The following is an 18,278-nucleotide window of genomic DNA, read 5'->3' as shown; positions in this document are numbered from 1 at the left end:
GAATTTTAACTCAGAATGTAGTGTTAAGTGCAATAGAATTGGTACAAACTTCTCAAACTGGGTAATGTATGGAAAGCAATTTATAAATTTTTGAGAACCATATAAATAGTAGTTATTATTGTTTCCATAGTCATTTCATTCTCATCTTTTTTTTGAGGAGGTTCAAGTAGAAATGATCCTTGGACAAGCCATTCTATGGCTATTATTCTTTTATATCTAAAGTTCTATGGACTATTGCACTGGTGGATAACTGCATTTTGTAATTAAAAAGCATGTCAAAATGTAACCTCATTCTCTATAGGGTCACTGAAAACATCATTGGCACAATTACAGTTGTGGACAGGACAGAAATGATATGTACTTCATCTGGTTCCCATCTGATTTTCATCTCCTCCAGGTGTCTATGTTTTGTTTTATATAGCTTGAAAATTATGAGTATTAAGGAAAGCAATACCTTTTAAAAATCCCAATTTTGAATTTTTATGAATCTATATTGTAGCCAAGTGATTGCGGGAAATAGTTTGGCCTGGGATAATGCTCCAATTCTAGTATAGTTCATTTGTTGAGCTTTCATGATCTGTATTTATAGGGCATGGATTTATCATTAGTCAATTCATGAAATACAGCAGGCTTCTAGCTATCAGGTCGCATCTCATTAGGTATGTGGTAGGTATTAAGTTTTTGTAACCTGTAAATGTTTTATGCTTCTTTGTTGACATTTTTTTGGGACGAATTCATGCAGCTGTCACCCAGGAAAGGGCCTTTTGATTCCACTCTTTGATCTCAGCAGTTTGATGGGCTACATCTAGAAATAAACCACTTTTGCTCATATTCCATAAATGCATTTGTGTATACCTACCACGTATCCTTGTTCCTACATTATTTTTGTGATTTTCTACTTGTTCATAATTTGCTCTGAGAATGTCTATCAGTCCTTTTATTCCTAAGAGGAAGCACTGATCTTTCAATAGCTGTCTTAGAGTGATATGCCCTATGTTTCATTAATTTTGTTAAAGATTTTTTGAGGTAGGGTGACATAGTAGATAGAGAGCTGGCCTTGAATCTCAGAAGACCCGAGTTCAAATCTTGCCTCTAACTGATAGTGGCTGTATAACTCTGAGCTAATAATTTAACCTTAGTGTTCCAGACAATGCTGTGAAACAAATAGAAATGGATCCCTATGGCTCACATATTGACTTAGAAAAATGCAAATTGATATTATCTATGTTGTATTGTATATTTATTTATTATGTTAAACTTTTCCCAATTACATTTTAATCTGGTTGACATTATGAGTTTTGAGGGCCACTGTAAGTTGTGAGCTTGACACCTTTGTTTTAGGCAACTCTCTGACTATAACTTGCATGGAAGGTACAGACTTGAACTGGTAGGAGGAGTTAATTCACTCAGGAGTTCTCTACATCAATAAGATCAGAGGCCTGGATTCTATCCATTTTGTAAGTTAAACACAGTTTTTAAAGTGTATGTTGACTGGGATTGCATAGGTACTAATTATTTTAAGTATATTTTTCCCATTCCACTTTGATTTCGGTATACCAGTATTCAGTCCCACTGCCTTCTCCTTGATATCTTATGCTTAATAGGTCTTGACTAGAGAAGATGAATGTAGATAAAGATATCAACTTCAACCATTCATTCAATATGACTTCAGGATTCAAGCTTGGAGTCTTCACTCTATCTTTCCTTGGAGTATATAAAGAATTTTACAGTTTATTGTTTAATTTGAAAAACATACTCCTATTTACGAGAAGTGATAAAGGGTTTATGCTAATGAGAACAATAATGGCTTTAAATTGGTTTTTATACAAATGACATGTTTTATATCCATTTTCTTGGAATTATAATTTTGGTGGCATGTTCTACTGTAAATAACATTTTTCTCTGTGGACATCAACTACTCTAGTCTTCTCACTCTACCTGGGTCTATTTTATATATTTGTAGTATAAGTTATGAGTGCAGAAATGAGTCAAAGGTCTTGTGATCATCAAAAATGCAATAAAATGTTTTCAATTTTTAGGGAACTTGTTTAATAGTTTTTGTATTCAATACCGTTATTCTTTACAACTATGGTACTTTCTTCCAGACTCTTTTGGTCAATATATTATTTTCTTGTAAGTGTTAATAGCTTTTTAAAAAAAGTTGTATAGAATGTGAATATTGAATATTTATGAAGTACATTTATTTGACCTACATTTGCAGGGATTGCTGGTGATCCATTTTTCGGTAATAGATATGTGATGCCCTCTGTTAAAATGTACAAAAAAAATAGCAACTCTTTTTTTTTTTGATGACAAAGAACTGGAAACTAAGAGGGCTTCTGAAAATTAGGAAATATCTAAACAAATAATGATATGGAAATATAATGGGATATTATTGTGCTACAAGCAATGTTGCAAGGGATGATTTCAGAGAAATCTTGAAGAAAAAAACATCTTATAAAGTGATGTAGAGAGAAGTGGGAAGAACCAGAAGAATAATTTATGGGATAACAACAACATTGTTGACACAAACAGTATTAAAAGATTGAAGAACTCTGATTAATGTGATGACCAACCATGACTGAAGAGAAGTGATAATGAAGCATATTACACCCTGCCTGATAAAACGAAGCCAAGATTTTTGGCTATGGCCGCTGTGTTTGGCCATGCATATTTATTTCCCCTCCTTCCAACTCCCCTTCAGTGCTGAGGGTGGAAGGAATGTGAGAGAGAGAGAAATAGAAAAGCTTATGATTCGGTAAGTACAGTAAAATAAAGTTAGAGCAAAAAAAAAATGTGGAATCAGGCTTGTTATCCCAGAAGAAGCTGGTAAAGTTCAGTGCTAATAATTCATGATCTACTGTGAAGTGTTTGATCCAATAATTAGGACATTTACCTTACCTGTTGCTTTCTTGTTTGGCAGAGTAACTAGAATTTCATTCACCTCCTTGATTTAACTGTTCTATATTTCTTATTTGGGCCCGTCTACATTTTTGTTGTGTTGGACTTTCTGTGACCATATAGATAATCAGAAATTTTTCACATCTGCCTTTGGTGGTGGGAGCCAGAGAGGGGAATGCAGTTCTCTTGTTTCTGATTTATTTTTCAAGCCATTCTAACAATAAAATTTTGATGGAAACTAATCAGGGAGCAAATCAAATAAATGGTATTGCCAGAGTCAATTTGCTAGTGATTCAGTGTTCTTGCCAGGGTATTCACAGTTACTGTTGGAAGTCTTGGTTGGTTTACAGCAACAAGGATCAGCATGGAATGATATTTCATGGGCAGAAGGAAAGACTATTGAGGGATGGAAGAGGAAATGGAATAGAAGTAGAAAAGAAGAACAAGGAGTAACCAACTATGCCGCCCTCCTCTGGCCCTGTGAGTTGGGAAGTGGCTGGAAAAATAATAACTCTATCTCATATTTATTTAGTTCACAAAGAATTTCTCTTGCAATAACCCTCTGCCATTTTAAAGATTATGAAACTGAAGTTCATAAAGGCCCAGTTGACATCAATCTGCCTGAACTACCTCTCCAACTTTTAGGAGTGTCCTCCTGAGCTTTAAAAATAAAACAAAATCTTAGGAGGGATGTATATAGGAGTAAAGGCTTACTTCTCTGCTTTGAAGATAGCACCTTTAAGCATTTTTGTCATTGTCAACTTGGGCTTCTGGTGGACTTTCCTTCCTAGCTCTTTCATGTATTAGTTAAGACCCAAGTGACAAAACCATCTATCTTGGTTAGACAGCAGATGCTACCTCTATGTACATATAGAATGGTGAATTGGGTGACTTCAAATTGCCCTATAAAATTGGCATATTTGATAGTTGAACAGGGCTGTAATAATCAATAAATTAATGAGAATTTTATGTATCAAATGCTACTTGGACAAATTCAGTCAGGAGGGTGTAGTGGGATTGTTGTGGAGGATAGTTCCAATTTGAGCACAATCCCTCAAGTCGAGGTATAGGATCCTTAGATTGTGAAGTCCTTGAGAACAGGGATTGTCTTTTGCCTTTATTTAAATCCCCAACACCTAGCACAGTGCCTGGCACTTAGCAGATGCTTAATAAATGCTTATTGACTGAGTAACTGATTGTCTCCCAGAGATTCTTACCTTCTCTCCGCCCCTCCAACTCCAGGATTTGGGAGGAAAAGTGGCACTGGAAGAAGATAACCATACGAGGTGTCTGGCTGCCTGATGTAGATATGCCACCAGATTGCCAACTGGTGAAGACTTAAGCAGAAGTGTGGAGATTTGTTGCTGCCATAGGGAAAAGGCAATATCTCCTACAGTCAGTGCCCTGAAGTGAAGCCCTACTTAGCTTTCATATGTATGGCTGTATATTGTAGTACACACAGAGAGTTGCCAGCATCAAACCATATATTCAGTTGTTGGATCCAATGATTTGATGTTTGAATCCAGTATCTCCTAAATAAATAGAAAATCCATAAATCTACAAGTTACTCATTGAATTCATAGAATAAATAATGAGTCTAGAACTATCTTTTTTTCTTCTTAAACCATGGAAATCTTGAACATTCATGGTGGCAATGGTTAAGTAATTAGACTGATTTTGTGCATCACTAATTAGCCTCAACTTTAGAGTCAGACAAGTCATATCCAGATAAATATAGATAGATGATATACAGATGTAGATACAGATTTGCATGTAGACATAAGTAGATGCTATGGATATGGATACAGGTAGTGATACAAATACATACAAATAGACACAGATAGGGGCAGCTAGGTAGCAGTGGATAGAGCACTGGCCCTGAAGTCAGGAAGACCTGAGTTCAGGTCCAACCTCAGACCAAACACTTGACACTTAATAGCTGCGTGACCTTGGGCAAATCACTTAACCCCAACTGCCTTTAAAAAACAAAACAAATAGATACAGATAGATACAGACATAGATGATATAGATACAGATATGGATATGGATATAAAAATGAGTTAGTGGCTCTGTATTGGTTATTTATACATATTGGTTAAACTATGTTAGCATCATATATAAAGAGACCAAACATCTATTTGTTCATGTATGATGATGAGCAAGAATTTGTTTAAAGATTTTATAGTTAATCATGGATGGTTTTCTCTCAGTATCTCTGTCTCTCCTCCTCCTCTTTTATCTTCCTTCCTTCCTTCTTTCCTTCCTTCTTTCCTTCCTTCCTTCCTTCCTTCCTTCCTTCCTTTGCTTCTTTCTTTCTTTCTTTCTTTCTTTCTTTCTTTCTTTCTTTCTTTTCTTTCTTTCTTTCCTTCCTCCTCCTTCCCTCCTTCCTTCCCTCCTTCCTTCCCTCCTTCCTTCCTTCCTTCCTCCTTCCTTCCTTCCTTCCTTCCCTCCTTCCTTCCTTCCTTCCTTCCTCCTCCTTCCTTCCTTCCTTCCTTCCTTCTCCTTCCTTCCTTCCTTCCCCTCCTTCCTTCCTTCCTTCTTCCTTCCCTCCTTCCTTCCTTCCTTCCTTCCTTCCTTCCTTCCTTCCTTCCTTCCTTCCTTTCTCTCTCTCTCTCTCTCTCTCTCTCTCTCTCTCTCCCTTCCTTCCTTCCTTCCTTCCTTCCTTCCTTCCTTCCTTCCTTCCTTCCTTCCTTCCTTTCCTTCCTTCCTTTGCTTCTTTCTCTCTCTTTCTCTTTTTCTTTCTTTCTTTCTTTCTTTCTTTCTTTCTTTCTTCTTTTTCTTCTTTCTTTTCTTTCTTTCTTTCTTCTTCTCTTCTTCTTTTCTTCTTCTCTTCTTCTTCTTCTTCTTCTTCTTCTCTTCTTCTTCTTCTTCTTCTTCTTCTTCTTTCTTCTTCTTCTTCTTCTTCTCTTCCTCCCCCACCCACCCCACTGGGTTAAATCTCACACACAAATTTCACTTCACTTCTGTAATTTTGCTTCAGGAAGCTTATAAATACCTTTTTCTCACCTAACCTTTCCAAATACTTATTTATCATCCTTCATTTTTTGTTCTTATTTCAATTTTGTCTTTCTGAATTCTCTGATGAGTCATTTGGTGAAAGCTTGAGATCCTTTTCTGTTCAGATATTTGCTCTTCATTCTCACCAGGACCTACAAAATTGCAGGTAAGATCTGCTTCATGGATCTTAGCTTCCCCATTCTGTGTTCTTCTTTCCTGCACCCACAAGTTGTTAATGTTTTTTCTTTTCTCTCCAATCAAAATGTATTTAAGAAAGTATCTAATGAACTAATTCACACTAACATGTAAAAGATGATAAAAGCTAAAAGTGTTATGGCCCCCAGGTTTGCCTGCATTTTTCTGGGCAATTAAAGCTTTGAACTGTGACCTAATTCTAAGGTTTATCATTGTTAATAGTAACAGCAATGACAGTGAATATTTATAGTGTGTCATCCTGTGTTTAATACTGGTAATATTTTTAATATAGCTTTACTCAGATTATTCATTGATTACATTTTATAGTAAGATAGTTAATACACTGCAATTTTTGTTTCCTGAAAAGGGTTTTATGTTTATGTTTAATTAAATGGAAGAAAGGATGATATATTGAATGGGTCAGGCAGTCAGTTAATAAACATTTATTAAGCACCTACCGTGCTCTAGGTAAGGTCATGTAGGTGGCAAAGTGGATAGAATGCCAGACCTAGAGTAAGGAAGACTCATCTTTGTGAGAGAAAGTTTGGCCTTGGATGCTTTAATTGCTGTGTGACTGTGGGTAAGTCACTTAACCCTGTTTGCCTCAGTTTCCTCATTTGCAAAATGAATTAGGGAGGAAAACCACTCCAGTATTTTTGCCAAGAAAACCCCAAATGGGCTCGTGAAGAGTTGGACATGATTGAAAAATGAATGAACAGCAAAAATACTCCAGGCACTGTGCCAAGTGCTGGAGATACATAGAAAGGCAAATGATAGTCCCTGTTCCCAAGGAATTCACATCTAATGACGGAGCAGAGAGGGGAAGATTTAGAGTTGGAGATCATCTAGTCCTTTACAAATGAAGAAATTGAAGCCCAGAGATGTTTAGTGACTTGCCCAAAGTCACATAGGTAGGTAAGTGGAAGTTATTATATAACTTAGAAGATTTACTTGTTTGTGTCTACTATTTTATTTAATGCATTTAAGGTTATCTTGATACCAGGACCAAGATTAGGCAAAATTGTGGAGTACCTGAAATTTCACTTCACTGTTGGTGTCTGTCTTTGGCATCATTTGTCCTTGTTTTCAATGTCCTACTACTCTGTCCTTCAAGGAGGAAAAAAATAATGGATATTCCCATTCCTTCACCTCCCCAACATTTTTCAGAACATGTTCTTTTCTCTTAAGAAAATTGATTGATCATGAGGCTGTATGGAAGCTCCCTCAATTAATGTAGTTGTCTTGCCTAGTTCTTTGGAAGGAACGTAGAGAGCACGTAATCTAACATTTTTGTTTTAGGAGGAGGACACTGGGATCTAAAGACATTAAATGACTTAACCAAGGTCATACAGATGGTAATTAAGGATTTGGGAGCTGAAATCAAATTCTCTGCCACCATGATCTGGAAGTCTTTCCACTATACTCACTGCCTCTTCTATATCATGCTACGTGCTTTTATTATCCTTTAGTAGTATTTGTGTCTTTGGAGAATCAATCAGTCACTATGTCTTTATTAAGCACTTCTCATTGTGTCAAGCTGAAAGAGAAAGAGAGAAAGCAAAATTCATCCCTGCCTTCCAAGATCTTATATTTTAATGGGGGAAATACTATGTATATAACTAGAATTGTACAAGAAACCTAGAAGAAAGGTCATCTTAGAGAGAAAAGTTCTTATTAAGTTTAACTTAAAAGTCTGTTCTAACAATCTTAGAATTAAAATTATTTATACCCTATCTCCCCAAGTGGTCTATAAGCTGCTAGAGGGCAGGAAAGGCATCTTGTACAAATTAGAGTCCTCTATTACTTTTAAGACAGCCCCTTGGACGTAGTAGATGTTCAATAAATGTTTAAATGAAAGTTATCATTGCTCACTCATAATATCACTTTGGCGAAAATTATTACAAGCTTATATTCAGCTACAGCGTCAAATTTAATAAGAAGAATATCTATTTGTTGCATTTGTGCTTACTGATTTTGTAATTTAGCTGGTATCTTGATATAAGTCATGTCCCAAAACTCTTAGTTCATGCTTTGAGTTGTTAAATTAGCTCAAAACTGTACCAAGACCTTTGGGATACCCAGTATTACCCTACAGATGGCAAATGCATGTTCTAAATAGTTATAATCTCTATCCCCTCCCCTCTTCCCCTCCCTAGGGAAGGTTGTTCACCCCCTTACCTTTGCCTTCATATTCTGCTTGAGTACTTATGCACATATCCAGATTCTTTCTTCACAGAAATTACTTGCTTTATTTTGCAAGCTGGCTTGGACTGACTGCTGCTAATCTAACACTTCCCTCCCCCCCTCCAACTTACTGAAAATCGGTTGCTTTAGAGAGAATGTGATTGTTAGTATTTCACATCATGTCATAGGAAAATGAATTCATCATGGTAGCTCAGGGTCTAGGCATCTACTTCCTATGTTTCAATTTCCTTTCCCAACCGAATCTCCTTCTTCAGTCTGTTCCTCCGATGAATCCTTCTCAGGCTAAAAGCTGAGCAGAGACCAAACATGAACAATTCTTTATCACTGGGCAATGACCCAAGAACAACCACAACCCAAATTTGAGGGAGTCAACTTCCCTGGCATTCCTACCCCAGGCAGTGTGATAATGAAACCAGACATAGACACTTCCTTCAACTTCTGCCAGATAGTATGTCTTGGGTGAAGTAGATTACAATGAAGGCTGCAGAAAACGAAAGGCATGTTGGAATCTCCCACCACAGAGGAAGAGGGGCTTCAGTTTCAGAGTGACCCCATAACTGGAGTTAAAATTCAATTGTTACATCATCCTTTAAGCATGCCATTTAAAAGATACCTTTCAGATCACAGTTAGCTCTAAAATATCTGGTCTTATGTATGATCTAAACTTATTTTTTTCCCACAAGAATATCAAACGGCTTAAAAAAGTGTAAAATAAATCCCACCTTTCTTAATTGCTCAATTTCCCTCTCTTGGACAACCTATATATTTTAGAAAACTTTGGATTATTGATTGACTGTGATAAGTAAGGCCTTTACTTTACAATGACTACGAATAGGTTCATCTGAATATTCAGTACACATTCCTGGTAAACTAAAAACTCAGCCCCCTATGAGAATATTTAAATTCCATTTGTAGAACACAAGGAATTCATGGGATCATTAATTTTGAGCTACAAGGGATCTTAGAAATTATTCTAACATCTCTTTACAGGTCACAGGCTCATAGCATCATAGATTTAGAATTGGAATAGCCCCCAGAAGTTGTCTAGGACAGAGGTGTCAAACTGTCCCCACAGTGGGCCCACAAAAATCCCGAGTTCAGCCTAAACCAGATCAAAATATAATTGGAAAATGTTTAACAAAATAAATAAAAAATATAGCATAGATAATGTTCATGTGTGATTTTATAAATCAAAATGCAGCCAACAGGGCAACAGCCAATATCTATATGATGTTTGACAACACTAATCTAGTCCAACCTCACTTTACAACTGGGGAAACTGAGGTTCACAGAGTTTCAATGACTTGCCCAAGGATACACAGGTAGCAGAGCAGAGGCTTTAAATCCAATACTTTTCCCATTATAAAGGCATCTAGGTGTTATAGTGAGTAAAGTGCTAGACCTAGAATTAAGAAGACCTGAGTTTAAACTCAGCCTCAGACACTTACTGGCTGTGGGACCTTGGGCAAGTCATTTAACCTCTTTGCCTCAGTTAGCTCCCAGGGTGGTTAGGATCAAATGAAATAATATTTGTAAAGTGCTATTGTTGTTCAGTTGTTTCAGTCATGGCCAACTCTTTGTGACCCCATCTGGGGTTTTCTTGGCAGAGACACTAGATAGTTTGCCATTTCCTTCTCCAGCTCATTTTACAGATGAGGAAACTGAGGCAAATAGGGTTAAGTTACTTGCCCAGGGTCACACAATTGGTAAGTGTCTGAGACCAGATTTGAACTCAGGAAAATGAGCCTTTTTGACTCCAGGCCTGACACTCTATCCACCAGAGGTGGGGAACCTGTGGTCTTGAAGGCTTATGTGGACCCCTAGGTCCTCAAGTAAAACCATTTAACTGAATTCAAACTTCACCAATCAAAGGGCCACACTTGAGGGCCTAGAGGGCCAATGTGGCCTCAAGACCACAGGTTTCCTGCCCCTGCAGTATCCACTGAGCTACCTAGCTGCCCAATAATAAAAACAACAATTACAAACTAATGTTCTTTTTACAATCAAATGATATAATGTTTGTAAAGTGTTTACCATAGTGCCAGGCACATAGTAGGTATTTAATAAATGTTTGTTTAATAAATCTTAAAATCCAACTCCTATCACTCATCATGGTGGGGTGACTGTGATAAGTGTGTGTAAGTTGATTACAGGATCAGTCCAAATCTGTATTTTGAATAGAGAATCAGCCTCACTACGTCTGTGAATGTCCATCACCTGAAGATGGACAACTAGGTGATTTTTTTTTCTTTTTTGGCTAAAGAAATGAAGATCTTTTTATTAAGACATTGAAAACTTGTGAATTCATTGGTCAATGGAGTATTGATACTGACAAAATCATTCCTCCATGAAATATTGAAGTTAATATTCATTCCTATGTTGGAGATCCCACTGTGTATATAACACTAGGAACTGTGTTGCAGGGCTACATTACAAAGAAATATAATTGATTTAGAATGAATTGGATACCCACATGGTATGAACTTTTAGTGCATGTTAGCATTTACTATGGAGTTAAAGTTTCTCTTTCTTGAAGGACAATATCTGGTTTTCTACCTATTGCCATATGGAATGCTATATAAGATGAAGCTATATAGGATGGAAAAGGGTAGTTACAAACAGAAGTGATAGCCAGTGAAAAACCAGTTTAAATGTTTTCAGTCACTTAGCTCTTTGAATCAAACAGTAGTTCATAAACTCCTGAATTATGTTCTAATGGTAAAAGCAATGGGATCATTTCATCATTGTTCTAGAACTGGAAGGTACCTCAGAGGCCATCTAGCCCAAGCCCTTCAAGAAACTGAAACTAAGAGAGTTTAAATGAATTGTACAAGGTCAAAAAGGTGGTATTAAAAGAGAGTTCCTTAAAACTCCTCACTGCCTTAATTTGCTCTTTGATAAACTGGAATTCAGTTCAATTTAAATCAATTCAATTCAACAAAGGTATATTAAGTACTGACTTTGTTCTAGGAACCAAGATACAAAAACAAAAATGAAGAGTCCTTGCCTTCAAGAAGCTTACATTTTACTAAAACTTCCTAATATACTTGGATTAATTAAGCAAAGTACAATTATCCCTTACACATCAAGGGGTTCTCTGTGAGTCAGAAAATCCACATAAAATTTTTTGGCCCTCCTTTTATACTAGCGAAGGCTGAATTTTTTTCTTTTTCTTTTATGGGGTGTTTACAGTACCTTCTTGTAAAATTTGGGATAAGTATTTGCTCATAAGCTATACGTAGGTCAATGTTGAAGTATAAATACTATATAAAAATATACAAAACAAATATGAAAATTAAAAGCATATCAGAAGAGGAGGAAAAGGAGGAAGAGGAAGAAGAGGTGAACATGTAGAGCTAAGCCCCTCGCAGTAAGAGGTGGGAGTGGTGGAAGTTCAGACTCCCACAGATTAGTGGTAATTTCTCATGCCGCCCCGATATATTGAAACAATGATGGGGAAAGTCTCGATGTAGAAGGGATAACAGTAAATACAATGTAATATGAAGTAATTTCAGAAGGACGAGGGTACTAATAACTAAAGAAGAAAGACTTTGTGGAGGAGGTGGCATCTGAGCTGCGGTCTGAAAAAAAAAGCTAGGGTTTCTAAAAGGAAGAGATGAACAGAATATGCATTAAAGACATGGAACAAAGGCATAAAGATGGGATATTGCTGCTAATCTAATTCACAGGATGTCTCTTTTTATAATGGCAGGTCAGTGTGTATGCTGATGATTTGCCTGGTAAAGAAGTCTTAACATGTGTTATCCACATCCAAAGAAAGGACTATGGAGTTTGAATACAGATCGAACCATGCTATTTTTTTTCTTCTGTTTTATTTTGTTTCGTCTTTCTGGTGGTTCCTCCTGTTGATTCTAATTCTTCCTTACAACATCACTAATGTGAAAATACGGTTAATAGGAATGTATATGTATAGCCTATATCATTGCATGCCATTTTGAGGAGAGAGGGGGAGAAAAATTTAAAACTCAAAAGCTTATGGAAGTGATTGCTGATAAATCAAAATTAACCTGGTAAAATTTTTATTGTTATTGTTCAGTCATTTCAGTTGTGTCTGTCTCTTCATGATCCCATTTGGGATTTTCTTGGCAAAGATACTGGAGTGGTTTTCCATTTCTTTCTCTAGCATCCTCCTTAACAATTTCATTTGCCTCAGAAACTACCCACCATATTTGGTAGGTGGTCCCCAGACAACCCTATTGTAGAGGCTTCTTTAGAACAGGAATCTTGGCTCAGATTCTTATAATCTAGCCACTGCTCAGATTCTTAGAATCTAGCCAATAGCTCACTGATGTTCAGACTCCTTAAGAGTCTGCCCAATATGACATATGTTCTAATAAACCTTGTCTATGGCTGAAAAAAAAAGGCAGGACTCTCATTCTTTCCTCAATTCAGGAAAACAGTGAAAGGGGGCTTCAAGGCAAGGAGAGCGAATAGACAGGACTACCTCTGTGCAACCGCAAATGATCAGGTAGACTATGATCAAATGGCAGAGAATTGTATCGCTGGCTGAATCCTATCTGCTGTTTCAGTTTGGTAAAGAAAAATAGACAAAAGATTATCTGGATAATTCCTTTAAGTATGAATTCAATTTTTAAAAATTTCGCCTGTTTATAAAGGTTTGGGCTCTTTAGCTTATAAAAATATGTTGATTTTAAAACGCTTTTTTTGACCATGAGAGGTTAGAAGCAGGTAGGTGGCACAGTGCAAAGAATGTTGGGCTTGGACTCAGCAAGACCTGAGTTTGAATCCTCCCTCAGACGCTATCAAATAACAGTGATCAAGTCACTTGACCTTTCTCCAGCTCAGTTTCCTCATAATAACACTTACTACCCAAGGTTGTTGTGAGGATCAAGTGAGATTGTATATGGATGTAAAACACTTTGCAAATCTTAAAGTACTATATAAATGCAAGCTACTATCATTATTAGATTGATGCTGAATAATAAATAAGAAATGACACATGCTAAGATAATTGGTTTATAGCCTGTTTACTTCAAGAACCCTGCATGTCCTTGTGTATCTTCCCCAAGGTAGAATTAATTCACTTGGCTGAATTTTATTGGGGGTGGATGTGGGGTTAGGAGACATACTTTATAATGTTAGTGGCATGTGAAATTCTATGTTTTGATTCCAGGAAAAAAAATATTGCTATGGAATACATTCCACCACGCATCTTTACTCATACAAACTTAGAAAATGTGAAACTTTTAATTGGGCCTTTCTAGGGAATCACAATTTTAGAAGGTATTGGCTGACAAGATAAATCTTGCAATAAGAACTTTTCTCCAAGTTCCTTGCAAAACCAAAAATAATTAAAAATTTAAGAATTTTGAGAATGTAAGCAGCTTTTTAAAAAAACTTCTTAAGTTGTTTATGTTTTGCATTTCACTTGGGTTGAATAATGAAACTAAAATGGTTGGTTTTTCTTTTGTATCTTGTCTGTTTCTAATCAGTTTTCCTTTTGGATTCTCAATGCACTCTAGAATGCTGTTGTTTTGGGGTGTTTACTACAGGGCATTATTTAAATCCCCAGCAAATCTATTCTTATTGAACTCCTTTTTATCATGAAAAACTTTTCAGTACATGTTGGGGTTTGTGAAGACTTGAAAACTCTACTATAGGAAACTTGAATTTGGGGTTAAGACGACTTTGACAGGAATACTAATGAAATTATGTACAGCCTGGATTCATTCTGAAATGGAAAAGTAAAATTTTATCAGTTCATCTATATTTTCTCCATTGCCTAATAAATCTCACAATTTTGTGGAATCTCATTCAAGTACTGTGCTGTGAATGAATATTTTACTAGATTTTTAAAAAATTTCTCTCTGTTGATATCTGTTATAAATTCAGGTAATGTAGGCTCTGTATATGTTTTAATAAACACAGCTTGGATTCAGCATATACTTCTAATAAGTGTAAGGCAAACTCTGTTAGGATTTTAAATCTATGCCAGCTATATTAAACAACAGAGCCAATTTTGGCAGGCACAGAATATCTTTGATTTCTCCATCATACAGAGTTACCATTAATTGCTGATGTAAAAGAACAATTGTGACGGACATTGCCATCTATTGTTAAAATTCAATTCTTTAAAAATATGCACAGTTCAATAGTACATAGCTAAATTAATCATTCTGTGCCAGGTTCTTCTAATTATTTTAGTATTCACAAGAATAGAAAAGTAACACTGCTTCTGCTGGTGAGAGGAAGCCAAGACAACTCTTCCTTACCAGTGGCTGACTGTTCTCATTCATTATGTTGATTACCTGGGCCACTTGGGTCTCTTTCTTCAGTGCCCTGCCTTTTAGTTATCTCATTATTCATTAAAACCCCCACCAAGAAAATATGGATGAGAGGAGGGAAGTAATTTTATTTTATTCCTTTTCAGTAACTCTGGCAGAAGTTGGGGGGACAAGATTGTGAGGATTGGTGACCACAGATTGGGGGTTGACTGTGATTTCCATTTATCCCATTTCTTCATTGGCATGCCAAATCCAGACTTGGCTACAACACTCTATCCCCTAGGTCAGGGGTGGGGAATCTGGGGCCTCAAGGCCACATGTGGCCCTCGAGGTCCTCAAGTGTGACCCTTTGAATCCAAATGTTCTGTGAAGTTTGGATTCTGTCAAAGGGCTGTGCTTGAGGACCTTGAGGGCCACATGTGGCTTTTAGGTCCCAGGTTCCCCACCCCTGCCCTAGGTCCTTTTTTTGCTTATGTCCATTTACCTGAACGTATGGTGTATTCAACCCCTGACAGGATTCTAGCCTGTCACTTAGTTCTGACAAATAACAATGTACTGAGGAATAGGGTACAATGGATATTGAATGGGGAGGCAGTGAAAATAAATATCAGTTCTCTCTGGTTCTGAAAAACTGGTGGTGTTATTAGCTGTTCTGTATCTCATTGAAATTTTTAGAATAACTTCCCATGGTGATTAGAAGGAGTAACCAGTACAGGGCAATGATGTTTCATAAGTGCTTTTGAAATTCAAAGTGCTATGTTAAGGTTAAGCAAACTGGCCAAACTGTGTAAAGACTTACCTATATAAAGACTTACATAAACACGTATGTATATATATGTGTGTGTGTGTGTGTGTGTGTGTAATATACATATAATATACAATTGTTCATACATAGTAAATGTATGTATTTTGTGAATGCCTATGCTGTGTATGTATTAAATGTATGTACACATAAATATGTGCATAATACACTTAGATCTAAATGTATAGTCAGCCTGTGACAAAATTCTAGCCTGCCACTTATTTCTGACAAGTTATAATGTACTGAGAAACAGAATACAACATGAGAATGTGTACATGAGAAACAGAGTAACACACATTCATTTCATATATTTACATATATATATATATATAATTATTATATAATTTGATTTAAGTGATTACAGCTTAAAACTGTACTAAGGTCTTTGAAACTCCTTGCATATGTATTACTAACACACATACTCAGATACACATACATGTAATCCTTGGGGAAATTCAGCTGATTTAAAGCTGGACTTTGCTACTACTTAGGTAGCCTAAAGTAGAGAGGTCAAATAGCCCGTTCAAGGTCATCAACAGTGTCCTTAAAGTAGACTCTGGATTAAAGCAGAGGTCTCTCGAGCTGAAAGCACTATCTCTCCATAGACTCTGCTCCCTCTTCTGTCAAATCCATCAGTAACACCAGCCCTAAGGATGTACACCTGCCAGTTTTTGAACAGCTGCTACAAGGGTAATTCAAAATTGCCACTGATCTCTGCATGTGACAAGATATTTGATATGGAGAAACAGGGAGTGGTATGTTATAACCTATGGCTGCTGCTGTTTTAGTGAGAGTTAAGTCACCAAGAATTCTTCGACACTTTTTTTTTGAGAGTGGGGTGGTTATGGAAAGTGGAGAGGGGCTCATTTTAATATTAAAACTGCAATTTGCTTCTTCAGCCTCCTGCTTTATTGAGAACTAACTTCTTTTTATGATGGTTTATGTAGAAGATTTTAGGACTTAAAGCCTCATTTTATAGGCTGTGTTCTGTACATCAAAACAGCTGCACTGGAACTCCAGAAGTTGGGTAAAGTTTATATCAGTTCATCGGGCACAGCAAATAAGTGAAATCTAATTTATTGCTACTACTGTTTCATTTCGTCTTATTTAAAGCTAATATATATCGAGCCAGCCATCCCCTTTGGGTAAAAATGGATGGATCACCTTGTGTTAAAAGTGGATGAGATCCCTCCCCTCCAAAGACTGGCCCCTCAGTGACTTTCATCATGAGGGAGGCTCAGTTGATTTCTTTCCCCCACTCCCATACCATACAGTATATGTACTCCCTAGCAGGGGTGGGGAATCTGGGGCCTAATGGCCACCAGTGGCCCTCTAGGTCCTCAAGTGCAGTCCTTTGACTGAATCCAAACTTGTTCCCCACCTTGCCCTAGAGTTAGAAGACATAGTTGATTGGGTCTTTGAAAGCAGCTCCCTGACAATGAACCAGATTTACATAGCATTTGTTTGTTTTCCCCCTTAAATCCTCCTTACCCCTGTAACTCCTTTCATCTACCCCACCTCTATTTTACAGATGAAGGAAACAAGATTCAGAGAGTTTTGAACTTGTGTAAAATCTAAGATAAGTAGGCAACAGAGCCAGGATTCAAATGCAGGCCCTTTGACTGGAATTCAGGGCCCTTTGTCCCTTATCCCACTGACCTCATTATATTGATTATTTTATGTGTCACTCCACTAAAATCCTATCCACATCTGCCATACAGTCCCATAAAGGCTACTAGACTGCAAAAGTTTCAACAAGTATAACAAAGAACTTTCTGTCATATAAGGAACAGCCTACTATATAGCTATGATAGGATATATCTTATGATTTGATTTTTGACTACTGTATATACTAATAAAGAAGACTAAGGTGTAGAAGAATAGCCATCTATTTTGGTGAGAATATTGACACTGATAAAATCAGGGATCTTTTGAAACAGTGAATTATAACACATAGGATAATATGATGCAATAGTTTAGATTGTTGGCTTTAGTGTCAATAAAGCTTGGATTCAAATCTTGCCTCAGATGTGTATTGACTCTATAGATTGGGCAGGTCACTTTTTTTTCTCAGTGCTCCAAGCAACTCCTTAAGGCTAAGGTAAGATTAATTTCTCTTAAACTAATTTTTTATACCTATTAAGGTTTATACTGGCTTATAAGGCTATGTACTTAAGGAAAATCACATAACTTTCCAGTGCCCCAGGCAACTCTGTTAAGACTATAAACTGGTAAGGGCAGAACCAAGATGGCAGAGAAAAGGCAGCATCTCTCCCGAGCTCTCCTCCAAACTCCTCCAAACACCTTTAAATAATGCCATAAAGTGATTCCTGAAGTGGCAGAATCCACAAAACGATATGATGAAATACTTTTACAGCCAAAGTCAACTTAGAGGGTCAACAGGAAAGCTCTGTTACACCTGGGTGAGAGTGCAGCACAGTCCAGCACGGGCCATGCCAGTACAGACCAGGCCCCAGAAAACCAAGAGCAGGCCTTAGTAGGCAGCAGCAGCGGCTGTTTGTGGAGCTCTCAAACCCCAGACACTAATCTGAACAACTGATCAGAAGGAGAGGAGAGGGGTCTCTTTGCTAGCACCGAGGTTGGGCTCTCTTGCTTTTCCCATACTTGCATCTGGGTCACAGTATTGGGTGTCAGTCCCAGGGTCAGGAGTAGCTGCAGTAATGTATGGACCCTCGACACAGTTCCAGGGCAGGAAAGAGTGCTTGTAGTCACTCACAGACCAGAGCACAGGCCAGGAGAGTGGTAAACACACCTCTCCTTAAAACATATACCACCTTGGAAGAACTGAAAACTTACAGATCCCTAGAAATATCTCTGAAAGCAGTTACACAAAACCGCTGAAGATTGGGACAGTATGCCCTGTATTCTGGAAGCAGAGTCCTACTTAAACA

General features: G+C 37.2%; 1 long non-coding RNA gene across 1 annotated transcript in view; it reads right to left on the bottom strand.

The window, feature by feature from the left end:
* The window catches only part of LOC110213298 (uncharacterized), a 30,762-nt gene extending 21,958 nt beyond the window's left edge, over positions 1-8,804 (bottom strand). Inside the window, exon 1 of the long non-coding RNA XR_013485109.1 lies at positions 8,272-8,804. This is a non-coding gene — a long non-coding RNA (uncharacterized LOC110213298). The remainder of the gene's footprint in view (positions 1-8,271) is intronic.
* Positions 8,805-18,278: the final 9,474 nt, after the last annotated feature.

This window comes from Phascolarctos cinereus, unplaced genomic scaffold, assembly GCF_003287225.1.
Source record: "Phascolarctos cinereus isolate Bilbo 61053 unplaced genomic scaffold, phaCin_HiC Scaffold_3;HRSCAF=262, whole genome shotgun sequence".
NCBI classification, from domain to species: Eukaryota; Metazoa; Chordata; class Mammalia; order Diprotodontia; family Phascolarctidae; genus Phascolarctos; species Phascolarctos cinereus.
This window is presented reverse-complemented; position numbering and strand designations above follow the sequence as displayed.